We start from the raw sequence: 19,718 nt of genomic DNA on the forward strand, positions 1-19,718 counted from the left end.
AGCAAATAAAAATCCTCACACTCTCAAAGTGTTTAGCTCACGATTTTTAGGTGATCACTCAGAGTTCTTTCCACTGGTTCAAAGGATGATAGGCAGTCAACATTCAGCAATCAAAACCCAAAATAAACTTTTGTGGGAAAAAGAAAAGATAAAGAAAGATGAAGAGATTTTTGAAATGGATCCGCCTTAACTGTCCTAAGGCTGAGTTTCTCTTCAGCCAGCAGGGTTTCTCTTCCACCACTCCCCCTGGATTTCTCTTCAGAAGTGATTCAAGCCAAAACTTTTACTCTTTATTTTTTTTGATCGATTTTTTTTCTCTTTTTTTTAATATAACTGGCGATCACAAGGGAGTAAAGGAACAGCCCGGATCCAACAAGAAATAAGAAAAGAAAATCGTGGAGAGATGAGAAGATGAAAAGATGAAATGAAAACAAACCAGCCAAAGTGGCTCTGATACCACTTGATAGAACCAAAATAAGGAAGGATCACTTTAGCTGGGTGTTGGATATGATCCGAGAAGGCAAACGGCACTTCTGGAACTGAGATGGATTGAAAGGATCGTCAAGAGATGCGGAATGGCTCTTGATATACCCACGATCTAAGGCTAACCACCTAAGAACGAATGTAGTGTGTTGGCTAACCACCAAACGACACACAAAGATGATTGGCTGACCACCAAATCAACAAGCCGGTTCAAACCGATGAACTAGCTAAAGAACTCTCTCTCTCACTCAGAGAAGAAACGAAATAAACTCAAAAACATATACTGATCTTATTCATAGAAGAGCTTACATATTTATACTATTTGTGGTCAAAGAAAGATTAAGAGTTTTTGTGGAAAACTAGAAACTTAGAAAACATAAACAAAGACTAAAACTTTTGACTAGAAATAAGTGTGTTGTTGAATGCCCCTTGATATGACCACGACTTTGACTCCTTTTGTTGATATTTCTTGATGCAAATGGGCATAAGACCATCAGCAAAGGCCTGGTCGAATTTGGTGTAAAACCGACCCAAATTGAATTTGTTATGAATTTTTCCTTGGGCTGAAAAAGGGTCATTTCGCCCAAAAACTAAACAAGCTCCTTCTTCAGTGTCACTTAGCTCATTCAGCTCCAAGCTAGTGTCACTTAGCTCACTCAGCTCAGATATGTAAGTGTCACTTCGATTCAGCTCAACCAGCTCGCCTAAATAAGTGTCACTTCGTCCAGCTCGTCCAAAGTTAGCTTCTGGCTCGACCATGGTTGCTTCATCCAATGGGGAAACCTTGGTTGGGTCGAGTTGTGCACCATCCTGGCCCGGGTTTACGATCCAGAGCACATCACTTCCCGTGGACTGTTCGGGTGATTGTTCCAAGTGGGCTGTCTGTTCAGTACACACATGACATATGTGGGTGTCCGTCAGCACACACAGGACGTCCGTGGGTGTTCGACAGCACACAAAGGACGTCCGTGTGTATCCGTCAGCACACACAGGACGTCCGTGGCTGTCCGTGTGTGTCTGTGAGTGTCCGTCAGCACACACAGGACTTCTGTGGCAGTCCATCAGTACACATATCAGCACGTTGGTCCTTGGACTCAGCATGCTGACCCTTCTCGTGGACTGTTCCGATGATTTTCGCCCACGTAGGCTGTCTGTTCAGTACACACAGGATGTCCGTGGGTGTCCGCCATTACACACAGGACGGCCATGGCCGTCCGTGCGTGTCCGTGTGTGTCCGTCAGAACACACAGGACGTCTGTGGCTGTCCATCAGTATACATATCAGCACGCTGGTCCTTGGACTCAGCATGCTGGCCCTTACCGTGGACTGTTCGGGTTATTTTGGCCCACGTGGGCTGTCCTGTTCAGTACACATAATACGTCTGTGGGTGTCCGTCAGCACACACAAGACGTTCGTGGGTGTCCGTCAGCACACACAGGACGTACGTGGCTGTCTGTGTGTGTCCATGTGTTTCCGTCAGCACACACAGAACGTCCGTTGCTGTCCATAAGTACACATATCAGGACGCTGGTCCTTGGACTCAGCACGCTGGCCCTTCCCGTGGACTGTTTGGTTGATTTTGGCCCACGTAGGCTGTCTGTTCAGTAGACACAAAAAGTCTGTGGGTGTCCGCCAGCACACACAGGACGTCAGTGGCCATCCGTCAGAGCACACATGACGTCTTTGGTTGTCCGTGTGTGTCCGTCAGCACTCACAGGACGTCCGTGGCTGTCCATTATTACACATATCAGCACGCTGGTCCTTGGACTCAGCACGCCGGCCCTTCCCGTGGACTGTTCGGGTGATTTTGGCCCACATGTGCTGTCTGTTCAGTACACACATGACGTCCGTGGGTGTCCGTCAGCACACACAGGACGTTCGTGGGTGTTCGACAGCACACAAATGACGTCCGTGTGTATCCGTCAGCACACACAGGACGTCCGTGGCTGTCCGTGTGTCTGTGAGTGTCCGTCAGCACACACAGGCATTCTGTGGCTGTCCATCAGTACACATATCAGCACGTTGGTCCTTGGACTCAGCATGCTGACCCTTCTCGTGGACTGTTCTGATGATTTTCGCGCACGTGGGCTGTCTGTTCTGTACACACAGGACGTCCGTGGGTGTCCGCCGGCACGCACAGGATGACCGTGGCTGTCCGTGTGTGTCCGTCAGAACACACATGACGTCGGTGGCTGTCCATCAGTACACATATCAGCACGCTGGTCCTTGGACTCAGCACGCTGGCCCTTACCGTGGACTGTTCGGGTTATTTTCGCCCACGTGGGCTGTCCTGTTCAGTACACACAATACGTCTGTGGGTGTCCGTCAGCACACACAGGACGTTCGTGGGAGTCCGTCAGCACACACAGGACGTCCATGGCTGTCTGTGTGTGTCCATGTGTTTCCGTCAGCACACACAGAACGTCCGTTGCTGTCCATCAGTACACATATCAGGACGCTGGTCCTTGGACTCAGCACGCTGGCCCTTCCCGTGGACTGTTTGGTTGATTTTTGCCCACGTAGGTGTTGGGGTCAAAAACGGTTACGACAAATTTAACATTCAAAACGTCCGAGGAAGAAAATAAGAATTTCTCCGAAGGGTACCTTTCGAAATAAATTCTTCCTTACGTGGCTGTCTGTGTGTGTTACAGAAGAAAGAATCGAGACGTCCGACGAAAGCTCGAAACAGGTCGTTACGCAGCGACTGAACGACCGAGCTCGAGCCAAAGCTCGGTCGTTACGTAACGACCGAGCGATCGTCCCGCTCGGTCACTACGTAGCGACCGAGCGATCATCCCGCTCAGTCGCTACGTAGCGACCGAGCTCAAGCCAAAGCTCGGTCGCTACGTAGCGACCGAGTGCTTGTCCCGCTCGATCGCTACATAGCGACCGAGCTCGAGCCAAAGCTCGGTCGCTACGTAGCGAACGAGCGCTCGTCCCGCTTGGTCGCTATGTAGCGACCAAGCTCGGCCAAGCTCGGTCGCTACATAGCGACCGAGCGATCATCCCGCTCGGTCGCTACGTAGCGACCGAGCACTCGTCCCACTCGGTCGCTACATAGCGACCGAGCTCGGCCAAGCTCGGTCGCTACGTAGCGACCGAGCGATCGTCCCGCTCGGTTGCTACGTAGCGACCGAGCTCAAGCCAAAGCTCGATCGCTACGTAGCGACAGAGGGCTTGTCCCCCTCGGTCGCTACATAGCGACCGAGCTCGGCCAAGCTCGGTCGCTACGTAGCGACCGGGCTCGAGCCGAAGTTCGGTCGCTGTGTAGCCATGCATTCTCGTCAAACCTTCGAATGCTATCTCCCGAAGACCGTAGCAAGCTCAGTCCATGTTTTCCGCTATCGAAATTCATCGATCAAACTTCGCGGATTAGAAACCACGGAAAGTAAATTCTTTATCAAAAAGATATCGTACTAAATATGTCGAGTCGGAAGACGGCCCAAAGGGACCTAAAACACGACTCGAGGCCCATCCTACGATTTCTTAACCAAAAGCCCGTAAACCGCATCATGGTTTACGCTTGGTCCACAAGGAAGGATAAATGTCAAGTTTCCGCGGATAAATACGGAAGTTTTGAAGATAATTGTGAAGATCAGGAGAAATGGAATATCTCCATTTTTATGCTATGACAGCTTAAGGGCAGAAGAGTAAAAGCGTAAACCGACCTTGGAGCTAGTATATAAGGAGTCCTAGGCGAGGAGCATGGGGAAGAACTTTTTCAGAGCAAACTTAGCACTTAGAGCAATTTAGGCAATTTCCCGTTTTTGTTATTTCGAGCAGCGACTCAATTAGGTTTAGCCGCCTTAGGGTTATTAGAACTAGGAATATCGCCGACAGCTCTCGAGCCCAGGCTTATACCTTGTTGTAAACGCTCATACGCAAATTCGTAATAAGATCTTCTTTGCTCTCTTTTTGATTTCTTATACTTTATCGTTGTTATTCTCGTGTTCTGATGTCTTGACGTGTGGTAATTAGCAGATATCCGGGTCCTCTGGGAAATTAGGGTTTTCCTAGTTTCCTTATTTAAACAGAAATCGACAGTGCGAATTTCGGTTCCCACAGTTTGGCGCTAGAAGGAGGGGGACTTACGGATCAATCTAACCCGCAAAAACCACTCAACGATCAGGAACGGTATGCAAGACTCGACGTGTGCGAACGTCATCTCATTCAAGGGGGGAGCAACGATCGATCGAGCCAAACCTAGAAACGACCTCTTTGTTATCGAGTTGACGATTTGAGATATCGACGTCGCTAGAGTGCTAATCGATACCGGAAGTTCGGCCGATATCATCTTCAACGACATGCTCGTCAAATCCCTGAAAGCAAGAGATCACGTGTCACATCTCGAAGAATGCTTTCCACAACTAAATTCCCATAACATCAAGCTCAACCCGACAAAATGTAGATTCGCCGTGGCATCAGGGGAATTCCTCGGCTACTTGGTCACATACCGCGGCATCGAAGCAAATCCAAAACAGATCAGCGCACTAATTGATATGGCTTCACCAAAGAATAAGCGGGAAGTCCAAAGACTGACCGGCAGAATCGCAGCGCTTAACCAATTTATTTCACGATCAACAGATAAGTGTCTGCCCTTCTACGACGTCCTGCGAGGAAATAAAAAATTCGAATGGTCGGAAGAGTGCGAAAACGCCTTCCAACAGCTGAAGCGTTATTTAGCTACTCCTCCAGTCCTCGCAAAAACCGTCGAAGGGGAGCCTTTATTCTTGTACATCGCTGTGTCGACAACGGCCGTAAGCGGAGTCCTGATCAGGGAAGAACGCGGGGAGCAGATACCTATTTTCTACATAAGCAAAACCTTGCTGGATGTCGAATCTAGGTATCCATTGATGGAAAAATTGGCATGCGCGGTCGTAACATCGGCCCAAAAACTAAGACCATATTTCCAATCACACACAATCGTCATCCTCACGACTTGTCCTTTACGGACAATTTTGCATAGCCCAAGTCAATCAGGCCGACTGGCTAAGTGGGCGGTCGAGTTGAGCGAGTATGACATCGAATACCGACCGAGGACGAGCGCAAAGTCACAAGTGCTCGCAGACTTCTTGGTCGAACTTCCAATGGGAACAATAACCAATGAGAAACCAAATTCCACCTAGCTCCTCCACGTCGACGGATCCTCATCCAAGCAAGGATCGGGTATCGGAATCTCTATCACATCTCCAACGAGCGAGATCTTGGAACAATCGTTCAGGCTGGAATTCCATGCCTCAAACAACGAGGCCGAATACGAAGCATTAATCGCAGGGCTACGTTTGGCTCACGGCTTAAAAATATGTAATCTCCACGCTTACTGCGACTCCCAGTTAGTGGCCAGTCAATTCAGCGGAGAGTATGAAGCCAGAGACGAAAGGATGGACTAGTACCTCAAACTGGTCCAAGGTCTAGCTCAAGACTTCGACTGTTATGCCCTTACGCGGATCCCCCGTTCCGAGAATGTCCAGGCGGACGCCCTCGCGGCCCTAGCATCAAGTTCCGATCCAGGACTCAAAAGGGTAATTCCAGTCGAGTTCATCGAACATCTGAGCATCGGACCACCAATCATCATCAATCTCATAGAGGGTCAAGATGACGAGGAAGAAGAAATTACGATACCGCCACCATCGGAGCAATCTGATTACGGCTGTGATACCCCATGGCTTCAGACGATTCGAGACTACATTGTCGACGGGCAACTGCCCGCCAAAAAATGGGCAGCTCGCAAGGTCCGAACACAGGCCGCACGCTACGTAACAATGGACGGCGAAATCTACAAATGGAGATTCTCCGGACCACTCATGACGTGCCTGGAAGGAGAAAAGGCGAGAAAAGTAATGGAGGAAATACATTCCGGCTCCTGCGGCAACCATTCCGGTGGAAGATCACTAGCCGTGAAAATCAAACGCGATGGATACTATTGGCCAACAATGATCGGAGATTGCGAGAAATTCGCACGAAAATGCGAAAAATTCCAAAGGCATGCACCAACCATCCGACAACCGGCCGAAGTTCTTTCCACCATCACATCGCCCTACCCCTTTATGCGCTGAGCCTTGGACATTGTCGGACCTCTGCATAATTCAAAGCAAAAGCGTTTCCTTCTAGTCCTTACCGATTTTTTCTCAAAATGGGTAGAGGCGGACTCGTACGCAAGTATAAAAGACGTCCAAGTCAAGAATTTCGTATGGAAAAACATCATCTGTAGCCATGGAGTTCCTTACGAGATCGTAACCGATAACGGGTCTCAGTTCATCTCCACCCGATTCGAGGCATTCTGCGAAAAATGGAAGATACGACTCGACAAGTCAACTCCCAGATATCCGCAGTGCAACAAGACCATTCTCGACAGACTGAAGAAACGCTTAGAGGCAAAAAAAGGCAGATGGGCCGACGAACTCGAGGAAGTCCTCTGGTCTCACCGTACCACCCCAAGGCGAGCAACGGGAGAAACTCCCTTCGCTCTGGTATACGGCACAGAATGCATGATTCCCGCAGAAGTAGAGTTCCCCGGTGTTCGAAGAAGGTTATTACCCGACGAGAGGAACTCGACGATGCTATGCTCTTGGATGATCTCGACCTCATTAACGAGCGCCGAGATCGAGCGCTCATCCAAATTCAAAACTACCAGCACGCCGCTGCAAAATACTATAATTCCAACGTACGAAATCGTAGGTTCAATCAGGGAGATCTGGTCCTTCGCAAAGTCTTCCAAAACACCGCTGAACGAAACACGGGAAAACTCAGAGCAAAATGGGAAGGTCCCTACAAAATCGAAAAAGTCATTCGACCAGGTTCTTACGAAATAGCCAACATGCAGGGCATAAAAATTCCTAGAACCTGGAACGCGATGCATCTCAAAAAATACTATCACTAAACAAACCAACCCGCAATCACTGAACTACGAGACGGCTTGATCTCCGCAAGGAGTATGTAGGCAGTTTGTCGAAAGGCAAATTCAGCTGTCCCCCCTCATTAAAAAGGGGGGGGGAGTGGGTACGTATACTCGTATACTCCCAAAAATCGAAAAAATTTCTTACCACGCTCTTGGTGTTTTCGACTTATCAAAACATCCTCACCCGTAAAATCAGAACGAGGTCGTCGGAAATTAGTCGGCCAATTAGGAGAAGCAACCTTTAGCATCGCGAGACGTCGCAAAAGATGCCTCAAAGGTTATTTCCTCCGAAAAAACGAAACATCCGTCACAAAAAAAGACATATATATGCACACATTAACACTTATTTTGCGCAAAATATTCAAAATAACGGCACACGCCACCAAGTCCGATGCTGATCACATCGAACTCACAAACGTCCTAAACAGACATAGCCATCTCACGGAGATGACTCTCTTACATCCGACACAAGGATAATAGCGCTATAAAAGAAATCCGAAATTTTGGTCTAGCACTTCCGGTCTCCGGAGAGATGCTCGATTCGTATCAAACAAGTCGTATAAGCCGAGAACCTATCGCAGACTTTACATCGATACGAATCAGGAAGAAATCACGACAGGAAAAATGATAGCCGGTTATTCACCGCACAATCCTTAAACCGAAAGTAAACCTAGGTCTTGCCCTAAACCCAGCGCACTGGTCTCTAACATCTCAAAGGCATGATATCGAAAGATAAGAGATTCTTAAACCATGCCTCTATGTTTATGTTCGACACCTTCAGCACCCCCGCAGAGTTCACATCTCGCGGAAAAACTCTCGAAACAGATCTCGAATGAAACATTTCACAATCGAAGAAGGATATGAGACGACAACTCATCACCTTCCTCCCCACTATTCACAAACTCATAAAAAGCGCCATCCGATTATCGTACCATAAAAAGAAAGCCGCAGAGCGGCAGGGATTCGATGCCACACACGGCCAGTCCCGAAATACAAACAAGGCTATTCAAGGCCGAAACATAAAAACATAAAAAAAATCTCTCGCAAGAGATCTAACCCAAGCCATCCTCAGAACTCACGCCCCCTCTTCACCCGCTGCCTCGTACGAGCCTGGAGCCGCGCCACCTCTGTTTTCTCCGACCATCGGGTCTTTCCCCTCTGGGTCTTCTGAACACGTCGGAAGGAAGCACGCGGATTTCAGGTCGGCCAGGATGAGACCAAAATCTCCATCCTCGGCCGCCATATCTCCCTTGCAGCCGGACAGTCGGGCCTCTTCGGCCTCCAAGGTCGGGGGAGTCTCACTTTGGAACGACCGAACCACGGCCATCCCACCCTCAATCGTCGCCAAAGCTAGATCCCTGCTCTGGATACACTCGAGGGAACCCTGGGAAGCAGAAATCTTCGCCAAGTGAGCTTGAAACTCCGCGCGAAGGGCATCCGAAGCCTCTTGGATCCCGCGGCTCGCTAGTCCCGCGTCACCCTCGATCTGACGCTGGAGTCGACGCACCTCCAAGGATTTGGCCTTCTTTTCCTTAAGCAAGGAACTCGCCGTCTTCCCAAGGTCCCTCTCGAGCTCTCCTATCGCAACCTCGAGCTTCGACACTTTCGCAGAGTGAGAGTCCTTGACAGCCGTCAGCATGGTCTCAGTTTCAGACCATCTGCCCTGAAGCTCCTTCAACTCCCTGGAAAGGCGACAGGTCTCAGAACCACACTCGCTGATCATCCCATCGATCAATGATATGAACTACGAACGGAGAAAATTCTTAAGACTAAGTCCGAGAAAGAATGCACAAAAGACGATCGAGAATTCAAACAAGAGACAAACCTTTCCGTGAAGTCCCGATGCTAGGCTCGATCCACCTCGCTGCAAAGTCTCCCTGTCACCACTCTTGGCAAGTTCTCTCTTCCGGCTCTTAGGCTGAGTAGCCAGGACAGCGCTAGGAGCACGCAATGCCAGAACGATTTCTTTCCTGGCTGGAGGAGGAGGCATAGAGTCAGCGGCCTTCTCCTTGTCCTCGACAAGGATCGGAGTCGTGGAAGATCCCGCAGGTAGGGCTTGCGGAAGAAAAGCCATGACCTCAGTCCCATGACACGGGGCATCGACCTGCAGGGAAGAAGACGGAAACTCGGAGCCAGCTTGAGCTAGTTCTTTCTCGGCTTGGCGACGAACTAATTTCTCTCGGAAAGAAAGATTACCGGCAACACAAGCCGGCGCTTCAGCCGGAGAATTTAGAACCGGAGCCGGAGAAGTTAGAACCGGAGCCGGAGAAGTGGCCTCGCCCATCTCGACGTCGGAATCTCTCTTCTCACCTTGGGAGGAAGACATGTTGAAAGGAAAGTTATGAAACTAGAGAGGTTTTTGAAGGAATGAAGAAGGGAAGGTGTGAAGAAAATGAATGACAAGAGCTCACTACTTATAGAAGTATGGGTTCGGAATATTGTCTCGACAACTTTTGTCCGCGGAGTTTAAAATGTGAATTTCGTCGAATACACTTAACCTTGTCAAAGTCATCTATCCGCCCACTAGAGTCACAACTCTAACGGGCTGGGGGGCTAACTGTTGGGGTCAAAAACGGTTACGACAAATTTAACATTCAAAACGTCCGAGGAAGAAAATAAGAATTTCTCCGAAGGGTACCTTTCGAAATAGATTCTTCCTTACGAAAAAGCTTTACGGAAGAAAGAATCGAGACGTCCGACGAACGCTCAAAACAGGTCATTATGCAGCGACCGAACGACCGAGCTCGAGCCAAAGCTTGGTTGCTACGTAGCGACCGAGCTCGAGCCAAAGCTCGGTCGCTACGTAGTGACCGAGCGCTCGTCCCGCTCAGTTGCTATGTAGCGACCAAGCGCTCATCCCGCTCGGTCGCTACATAGTGACCAAGCGATCGTCCAGCTCGGTCGCTACGTAACGACCGAGCTCAAGCCAAAGCTCGGTCGCTACGTAGCGACCGAGTGCTCATCCCGCTGGGTCGCTACATAGCGACCGAGCTCGGCCAAGCTCGGTCGCTACGTAGAGACCGAGCGATCGTCCCGCTCGGTCGCTACGTAGCGACCGAGCTCAAGCCAAAGCTCAGTCGCTACGTAGCACCCAAGCGCTCGTCCCGCTCGGTCGCTACATAGTGACCAAGCGATCGTCCCGCTCGGTCGCTACGTAGCGACCGAGATCAAGCCAAAGCTCGGTCGCTACGTAGCGACCGAGCGCTCATCCCGCTCGGTCGCTACATAGCGACCGAGCTCGGCCAAGCTTGGTCCCTACGTAGCGACCGAGCGATCATCCCGCTCGGTCGCTACGTAGCGATCATCCCGCTTGGTCGCTACGTAGCGACCGAGCTCAAGCCAAAGCTCAGTCGCTACATAGCGCCCGAGCACTCATCCCGCTCAGTCGCTACGTAGCGACCGAGCGCTCGTCCTGCTCGGTCGCTACATAGTGACCGAGCTCATGCCAAAGCTCGGTCGCTACGTAGCGATCGAGCGCTCATCCCGCTGGGTCGCTACATAGCGACCAAGCTCGGTCAAGCTCGGTCGCTACGTAGAGACCGAGCGATCGTCCCGCTTGGTCGCTATGTAGCGACCGAGCTCAAGCCAAAGCTCAGTCGCTACGTAGCGCCCGAGCGCTCGTCCCGCTCGGTCGCTACATAGTGACCGAGCGCTCGTCCCGCTCGGTCGCTACATAGTGACCGAGCGATCGTCCCGCTCGGTCGGTACGTAGCGACCGAGCTCATGCCAAAGCTCGGTCGCTACGTAGCGACCGAGCGCTCATCCCGCTCGGTCGCTACATAGCGACCGAGCTCGGCCAAGCTCGGTCGCTACGTAGCGACCGAGCGATCGTCCCGCTCGGTCGCTGCGTAGTGATCGTCCCGCTCGGTCGCTACGTAGCGACCGAGCTCAAGCCAAAGCTCAGTCGCTACATAGCGCCCGAGCACTCATCCCGCTCGGTTGCTACGTAGCGACCGAGCGCTCGTCCTGCTCGGTCGCTACGTAGCGACCGGGCTTGAGCCAAAGTTCGGTCGCTGTGTAGCGATTGAACTCTTCCGAACGTCGACAGACATCAATCCATGCATCCTCGTCAAACCTTCGAATGCTATCTCCCGAAGACCGTAGAAAGCTCAGTCCATGTTTTCCGCTATCATAATTCATCGGATTAGAAACTGCGGAAAGTTCGTTCTTTATCAAAAAGATATCGTAGTAAAGGTGTTGAGTCGGAAGACGGCCGAAAGGAACCTAAAACACGACTCGAGGCCCATCCTATGATTTCTTAACCAAAAGCCCGTAAACCGCATCACGGTTTACGCTTGGTCCACAAGGAAGGATAAATGTCAAGTTTCCGCGGATAAATACGGAAGTTTTGAAGATAATTGTGAAGATCGGGAAGAATGGAATATCTCCATTTTTATGCTATGACGGCTTAAGGGTATATAAGGAGTCCTAGGCGAGGAGCATGGGGAAGAACTTTTTCAGCGCAACTTAGCACTTAGAGCAATTTAGGCAATTTTCCGTTTTTGTTATTTCGAGCTGCGACTCAATTAGGTTTAGCCGTCTTAGGGTTATTAGAACTAGGAATCTCGCCGACAGCTCTCGAGCCCAGCCTTATACCTTATTGTAAACGCTCATACGCAAATTCGGAATAAGATCTTCTTTGCTCTCTTTTTGATTTCTTATACTTTATCGTTGTTATTCTCGTGTTCTGATTGCTTGACGTGTGGTAATTAGCAGATATCCGGGTCCTCTGGGAAATTAGGGTTTTCCTAGTTTCCTTATTTAAACTGAAATCGATAGTGCGAATTTCGGTTCCCACAGTAGGCTGTCTGTTCAGTACACACAGGAAGTCTGTGGGTGTCCGCCAGCACACACAAGACGTCAGTGGCCATACGTCAGAGCACACAGGACGTCTTTGGTTGTCCGTGTGTGTCTGTGTGTGTCCGTCAGCACACACAGGATGTCCGTGGCTGTCCATCATTACACATATCAGCACGCTGGTCCTTGGACTCAGCACGCCGGCCCTTCCCGTGGACTGTTCGGGTGATTTTGGCCCACGTGTGATGTCTGTTCAGTACACACAGGACGTCCGTGGGTGTCCGTCAGCACACACAAGACGTCCGTAGCTGTTCGTGTGTGTTTGTGTGTGTGTCCGTCAGCACACACAGGACGTCCGTGGCTGTCCATCAGTACACCTATCAGCACACTGGTCCTTGGACTCAGCACGCTGGCCCATCTCGTGGACTGTTCGGGTGATTTTGGCCCACGTGGGCTGTCTGTTCAGTTCATACAGGACGTCTATGGGTGTCCGTCACCACACACAGGACGTCCGTGGGTGTCCGTGTGTGTTCGTTTGTCTCTGAGGGTGTCCGTCAGCACACACAGGTCGTCTGTGGCTGTCCTTGTGTGTCCGTTTGTGTCTGTGGGTGTCCATCAGCACACACAGGACGTCAGTGGCTGTCCATGTGTGTCCGTGTGTGTCCGTCAGCACACACACGACGTCCGTGGCTGTCCATCAGTACACATATCAGTACATTGGTCCTTGGACTCAGCACGCTGGCCTTTCCCGTGGAATGTTCGGGTGATTTTCGCCCACGTGGGCTGTCTGTTCAGTACACATAGGACGTCCGTGGGTGTCTGTCAGCAGACACAAGACGTCCGTGGGTGTCCGTCAGCACACACAGGACGTCCGTGGCTGTCCGTGTGTGTCTGTCAGCACACAAAGAACGTCCGTGGCTGTCCATCAGTACACATATCAGGACGCTGGTCCTTGGACTCAGCACGCTGGCTCTTCCCGTGGACTGTTTGGGTAATTTTGGCCCACGTGGGCTGTCTGTTCAGTACACACAGGAAGTTCGTGGGTGTCCGCCAGCACACACAGGACGTCTGTGGCCGTCCTTCAGCACACATAGGACGTCCGTGGCTGTCCATCATTTCACATATCAGCACGCTGGCCCTTCCCGTAGACTGTTCGGGTGATTTTGGCCCACGTGGGCTGTCTGTTCAGTACACCCAGGATGTCCGTGGGTGTCCATCAACATACACAGGACGTCCGTGGGTGTCCGTCAGCATACACAGGACGTCCATAGCTGTTCGTGTGTGTCTGTGTGTGTCCGTCAGCACACACAGGACGTCCGTGGCTGTCCATCAATACACCTATCAGTAAGCTGGTCCTTGGACTCAGCACGCTGACCCCTCGCATGGACTGTTCCGGGTGATTTTGGCCCACGTGGGCTGTCTGTTCAGTACACACAGGACATCCATGTGTGTCTGCCAGCACACACAGGACATCTTTGTGTGTCCGTCAGCACACACTGGACGTCCGTGACTGTCCATCAGTACACATATCACCACGTTGGTCCTTGGACTCAGCACGCTGACCCTTCCCGGTGATTGTTCGGGTGATTTTGGCCCACGTGGGCTGTCTGTTCAGTACACACAGGACGTATGTGTGTGTCCGCCAGCACACACAGGACGTCCATGTGTGTCCATGTGTGTCCGTCAGAACACACAGGACGTCCGTGGCTGTCCATCAGTACACATATCAGCACACTGGTCCTTGCACTCAGCACGCTGGCCCTTCCCGTGGACTGTTCGGGTGATTTTGGCCCACGTGGGCTGTCTGTTCAGTACACATAGGACGTCAGTGGGTGTCCGCCAGCACACGCAGGATGTCTGTGGGTGTCCGTAAGCACACACAGGACGTCCATGGGTGTCTGTCAGCACTCACAGAACGTCTGTGGCTGTCCGTGTGTGTCTGTGTGTGTCCGTCAGCACTCACAGGACGTCCGTGGCTGTCCATTAGTACACATATTAGCACGCTGGTCCTTGGACTCAGCACGCTAACCCTTCCCGTGGACTGTTCGGGAGATTTTGGCCCACGTGGGCTGTCTGTTCAGTACACACAGGACGTCCATGCGTGTCCGCCAGCACACACAGGATGTCCGTGTGTGTCCGTGTGTGTCCGTCAGCTCACACAGGACGTCTGTGGCTGTCCATTAGTACACATATCAGCACACTGGTCCTTGGACTCAGCACGCTGGCCCTTCCCGTGGACTGTTCGGGTGATTTTGGCCCACGTGGGCTGTCTGTTCAGTACACACAGGACGTCAGTGGGTGTCCGTCAGCACACACAGGACGTCCGTGGGTGTCTGTCAGCACACACATGACATCTGTGGCTGTTCGTGGGTGTCCGCCAGCACACACAGGACGTCCGTAGCTGTCTGTGTGTGTCTATGTGTGTCCGTGTGTGTCCGTCAGCACACACAAGACATCCTTGGCTTTCCATCAGTACACATATCAGCACGCTGGACCTTGGACTCAGCACGCTGGCCCTTCCCGTAGACTGTTCGGGTGATTTTGGCCTAAGTGGGCTGTCTGTTCAGTACACACATGACGTCCGTGGGTGTCCGTCAGCACACACAGGACGTCCGTGGGTGTTCGACAACACACAAAGGACGTCCGTGTGTATCCGTCAGCACACACAGGACTTCTGTGGCTGTCCATCAGTACACATATCAGCACGTTGGTCCTTGGACTCAGCATGCTGACCCTTCTCGTGGACTGTTCCGATGATTTTCGCCCACGTGGGCTGTCTGTTCAGTACACACAGGACGTCTGTGGGTGTCCGCCAGCACACACAGGACGGTCGTGGGTGTCCGTGTGTGTCCGTCAGAACACACATGACGTCCGTGGCTGTCCATCAGTACACATATCAGCACGCTGGTCCTTGAACTCAGCACTCTGGCCCTTCCCGTGGACTGTTCGGGTTATTTTGGCCCACGTGGGCTGTCCTGTTCAGTACACACAATACGTCCGTGGGTGTCCGTCAGCACACACATGACGTTCGTGGGTGTCCATCAGCACACACAGGATGTCCGTGGCTGTCTATGTGAGTCCATGTGTGTCCGTCAGCACACACAGAACGTCCGTTGCTGTCCATCAGTACACATATCAGGACGCTGGTCGTTGGACTCAGCATGCTGGCCCTTCCCGTGGACTGTTTGGGTGATTTTGGCCCACGTAGGCTGTCTGTTCAGTACACACAGGAAGTCTGTGGGTGTCCGCCAGCACACACAGGACGTCTGTGGCCATCCGTCAGCACACACAGGACGTCTGTGGTTGTCCGTGTGTGTTTGTGTGTGTCCGTCAGCACACACAGGAAATCCGTGGCTGTCCATCATTACACATATCAGCACACTGGTCCTTGGACTCAGCACGCCGACCCTTCCCGTGGACTGTTCGGGTGATTTTGGCCCACGTGTGCTGTCTGTTCAGTTCACACAGGACGTCTGTGGGTGTCCGTCAGCACACACAGTGTTACAGGCTGGGATTCAGACTGCTAAAGTGGACGGTCAGAGGTTCAAGAACCGGACTGGACAGGACGGACGAACGGACGGCTAGGGTGCGGCTTGGACGGATGCGATAGAGAGAGATGGCCGATCTGGTTCCTGAAACAAATGAGAGATATTTTTATGAGTTTTATGAATCAAAATGATGAACAGAAAGAAAACTAACTGGAAAATGATGAACAGAAAATAAATATGACTTTTTATGGGTTTTTATATCAAAGGCCGATCTATAACTATATGATGCTGAAATGAAATAAAAACAAGAAAAAGATAGAGATGGAGGATGGATTCAAGTTGCTGGACTGAAGTCTCTCTCAACAAGAACAGGGGATGGAGATGGCGTGAAGGTGGAATCAGGCTTGCTGGACTGAAGTCTCTCTCAAGGCCGGATTGTTGGATGGAATGGAATGAAGAATCGCCACAAGTTTGGTGATGAAAACTTGATAAGATTCAAAGCTCTTTCTAGGTTGGCTTCTCACGCAAACTAGAGAGAAAAGAAAGGGTTTTTGCTAGGGCAAACTATCTCATATATTTCATAAGCTAAACAAAATACAAGGCTGCTTATAGTGGGGATTAAATACCCTGCAGCTATGCCCTTCTAGGGGACTTGAAGCTAAAACAACATGGACTCTCTTGGACAAGCTAAAATAGACAAGGCCTAAACAAAGTGGGCCGACTCTACTAGGACAAGCTAAGGCAAAGGCTAAACAAAGGCCTTAAATTATTGGACTCAAAGAAAATAAAGACTTAAACAATTTGCCCATGAGTTCTTGAATTGAAATTAAAAAGAACCAACACAAACCAGAAACATAAACCGGTTAGAAATCATAATTGAAATCTTACCTGCTTACCTTAAATGGATTGGGCGGATTACTCAGAACCGGCTGAGCTTGGGGAGGTATCTGAACCGAGATCACATGTAGAGATGGTTAGGCCGGTTTGGCTCTTGCCGAGTGATCTGAATTGGAGGGAACCGGCTTGATCTTGAACCTCTATTGGACCGGCTGGATCTTGAATCTTCAATTGGACCATCTCTTCAATCAGCAGCTCTTCATCTTGATCAAGGATTTGTTGGACAGATTTAGAAAATCCAAGTCTTATGGCCTTGGCTCCACTCCAGGTAGTTGGACCACTAGTAACTACGGGAACCTCTACTTGGATGGCCGCATCATTTTCTCCCCCTTGAAAAGGTTCTGGCCTCAGAACACCATCATCTGCAAGGAAAGGGGACAAGTCAGATACATTGAACACAGGGGAAATCTTAAACTCACCTGGAAGCTCAAGCTTGTAAGCATTGTCATTGATCTTCTCAAGGACCCGAAACGGCCCAGTGCCTCGGGGTGACAGTTTGGACTTCCTTTCTTCTGGAAAACGCTCTGGCCTCATGTGTAACCACACTAAGTCGCCTGGTTCAAACAACACCTCCTTTCTCTTCTGGTCGAGACGGGCTTTGACCTTGGCCGCCTTTGCCTCTAACTTCTCTCGAACCCTCCGATGCATGTTCTTAACGAACTCGGCCTTAGTTGCACCTTCTCGGCTGCGGAACATAGACTTTGTTAGTTCGGACATGTCTAAAGGCGTCTCAGGCTGAAAACCATAAACAACTTCAAAAGGAGAAATTTCAGTGGCAGAGTGTCTAGCATGGTTATAAGCGAACTCAATAACCGGTAAACAAGATAACCAGTTCCTCAAGTTCTTACCGACCGTAGCTCTCAACAACTAAGAGAGTGTACGGTTTACTACCTCAGTTTGGCCATCCGTTTGTGGATGGCAAGTGGTCGACAACAATAGCTTTGTTCCGATCTTACCCCATAGTGTCTTCCAGAAATGACTTAGAAACTTAGAGTCTCGGTCGGACACAATGGTTCGAGGAATACCATGGAGACGTACCACCTCTTTAAAGAACAGGTCGGCTGTCTGGGTAGCGTCATTGGTTTTGTCACAAGCTATGAAGTGAGCCATCTTGGAGAACCTGTCCACCACTACAAAAATGGAATCCTTGTGGTTTATCTTGGGCAAGCCCAGCACAAAGTCCATAGAAACATCTACCCAAGGTTGGTTAGGAATAGGTAATGGCATGTGTAAACCATAAGGATGTGACCTGGATTTTGTCTTGAGACAGACAGTGCATTTGGCGCATAGGTTCTCCACATCTCGTTTCATGTTCGGCCAAAAGAAATGGTCGGTCAGGAAACTTAGGGTCTTGTCTCGGCCGAAATGTCCCATGAGGCCACCACCATGAGCCTCCCGAACCAGCAATTCCCTCATCGAGCCTTTGGGAATGCATAACTTCTTTTCTTTGAACAAGAAACCTTCATGCTGGTAATAAACACCGAGTGCTCCTTGTGTGGTGTTCCTGAAAGCTTCTTGAAAATCAAGGGCAGTAGCATAAGAATCTTTAATGAATTCAAAACCCATGATCTTAGCTTCCATGGTCGAGATAAGAGTATGTCTCCGGGATAGGGCATCAGCCACCACATTGTCTTTGCCCGTCTTATACTTAATCACATAAGGAAAAGTCTCCACAAACTTCAACCATCAGGTGTGCCTCGTCTTGAGTGTGGTCTGTCCTCTTAGGTGTTTAAGCGTCTCATGGTCGGTATGAATAACAAACTCTTTAGACAAAAGATAATGTTGCCAAGTTTCAAGTGATCTCACTAGAGCATAAAGCTCTTTGTCATAGGTTGGGTAGTTCAAGGTTGTTCCACTCAGTTTCTCGCTGAAGTAGGCTACTGGACGTCCTCCTTGAGTTAGCACGGCTCCTATACCTGTACCTGAAGCATCACATTCAATCTCAAAAGTTTTATCGAAGTTAGACAGAGTAAGGACTGGTGCATGAGTCAAACTATATTTAAGCATGTTAAAAGACTCTTCTTGGGCTGGTCCCCAAATAAAGGATATGTTCTTCTTGATCACAGAGGTCAAGCCAGCGGCTATGGTGCTGAAATCCTTGACAAACCGCCGATAGAAACTGGCCAGTCCGTGGAAACTGCGAACATGGCCAATGGTGGTAGGTGTAGGCCAGTCTTGGATCGCCTTGATCTTCTCTTCATCTACCTTCAGGCCCTGTGAACTAACAACAAAACCTAAAAATACCAATTCATCAGTGCAAAACACACATTTCTTTAAGTTGGCATAGAGGCCTTCTTGCCTAAAAACTTTGATCACTTGTTCAAGGTGTCTAAGGTGGTCATCTAAGCAGCGGCTATAGATCAGTATATCATCAAAGTACACAACCACAAATTTCCCTATGAAAGGTCGAAGAACCTGGTTCATGAAGCTCATGAAGGTGCTGGGGGCGTTGGTGAGGCCAAACGGCATGACCAGCCATTCGTATAGACCTTGCTTGGTCTTGAAGGCTGTCTTCCACTCGTCTCCCTCCTTCATTCGAACTTGGTGGTATCCACTCCTGAGATCAATCTTAGAGAACACAACAGATCCACTTAGTTCATCCAACATATCATCTAGTCTAGGTATTGGGTACCGATATTTGATGGTTATGTTGTTGATGGCCCGGCAGTCCACACACATGCGCCATGTTCCATCCTTCTTTGGAACCAATAGGACCGGAGCAGCACACGGACTAAGACTCTCCCGGATGTAACCCTTATCCATGAGGTCTTGGACCTGTCTCTCCAACTCCTTGGCTTCTTCTGGATTAACTCTGTAGGCCGCTCGGTTTGGCAAGGGTGCGCCTGGCACAAAATCGATATGATGTTCTATGCCTCGGATAGGAGGTAGGCCGGCTTGGATCTCATCAGTACACGGATCAGTCCACGGGAAGGACCAGCGTGCTGATATGTGTACTGACATGGTGCATCAGTTGTCCAAAATCAGTACACGGACAGTCCACGGGAAGGGCCAGCATGCTGATATGTGTGGTCAGCATGCTGATATGAGTTCAGTACACGGATCAGTCCACGGGAAGGACCAGCGTGCTGATATGTGTACTGACATGGTGCATCAGTTGTCCAAAATCAGTACACGGACAGTCCACGGGAAGGGCC

This window comes from Brassica napus, unplaced genomic scaffold, assembly GCF_020379485.1.
Source record: "Brassica napus cultivar Da-Ae unplaced genomic scaffold, Da-Ae ScsIHWf_1442;HRSCAF=2032, whole genome shotgun sequence".
In the NCBI taxonomy this organism is placed as follows: Eukaryota; Viridiplantae; Streptophyta; class Magnoliopsida; order Brassicales; family Brassicaceae; genus Brassica; species Brassica napus.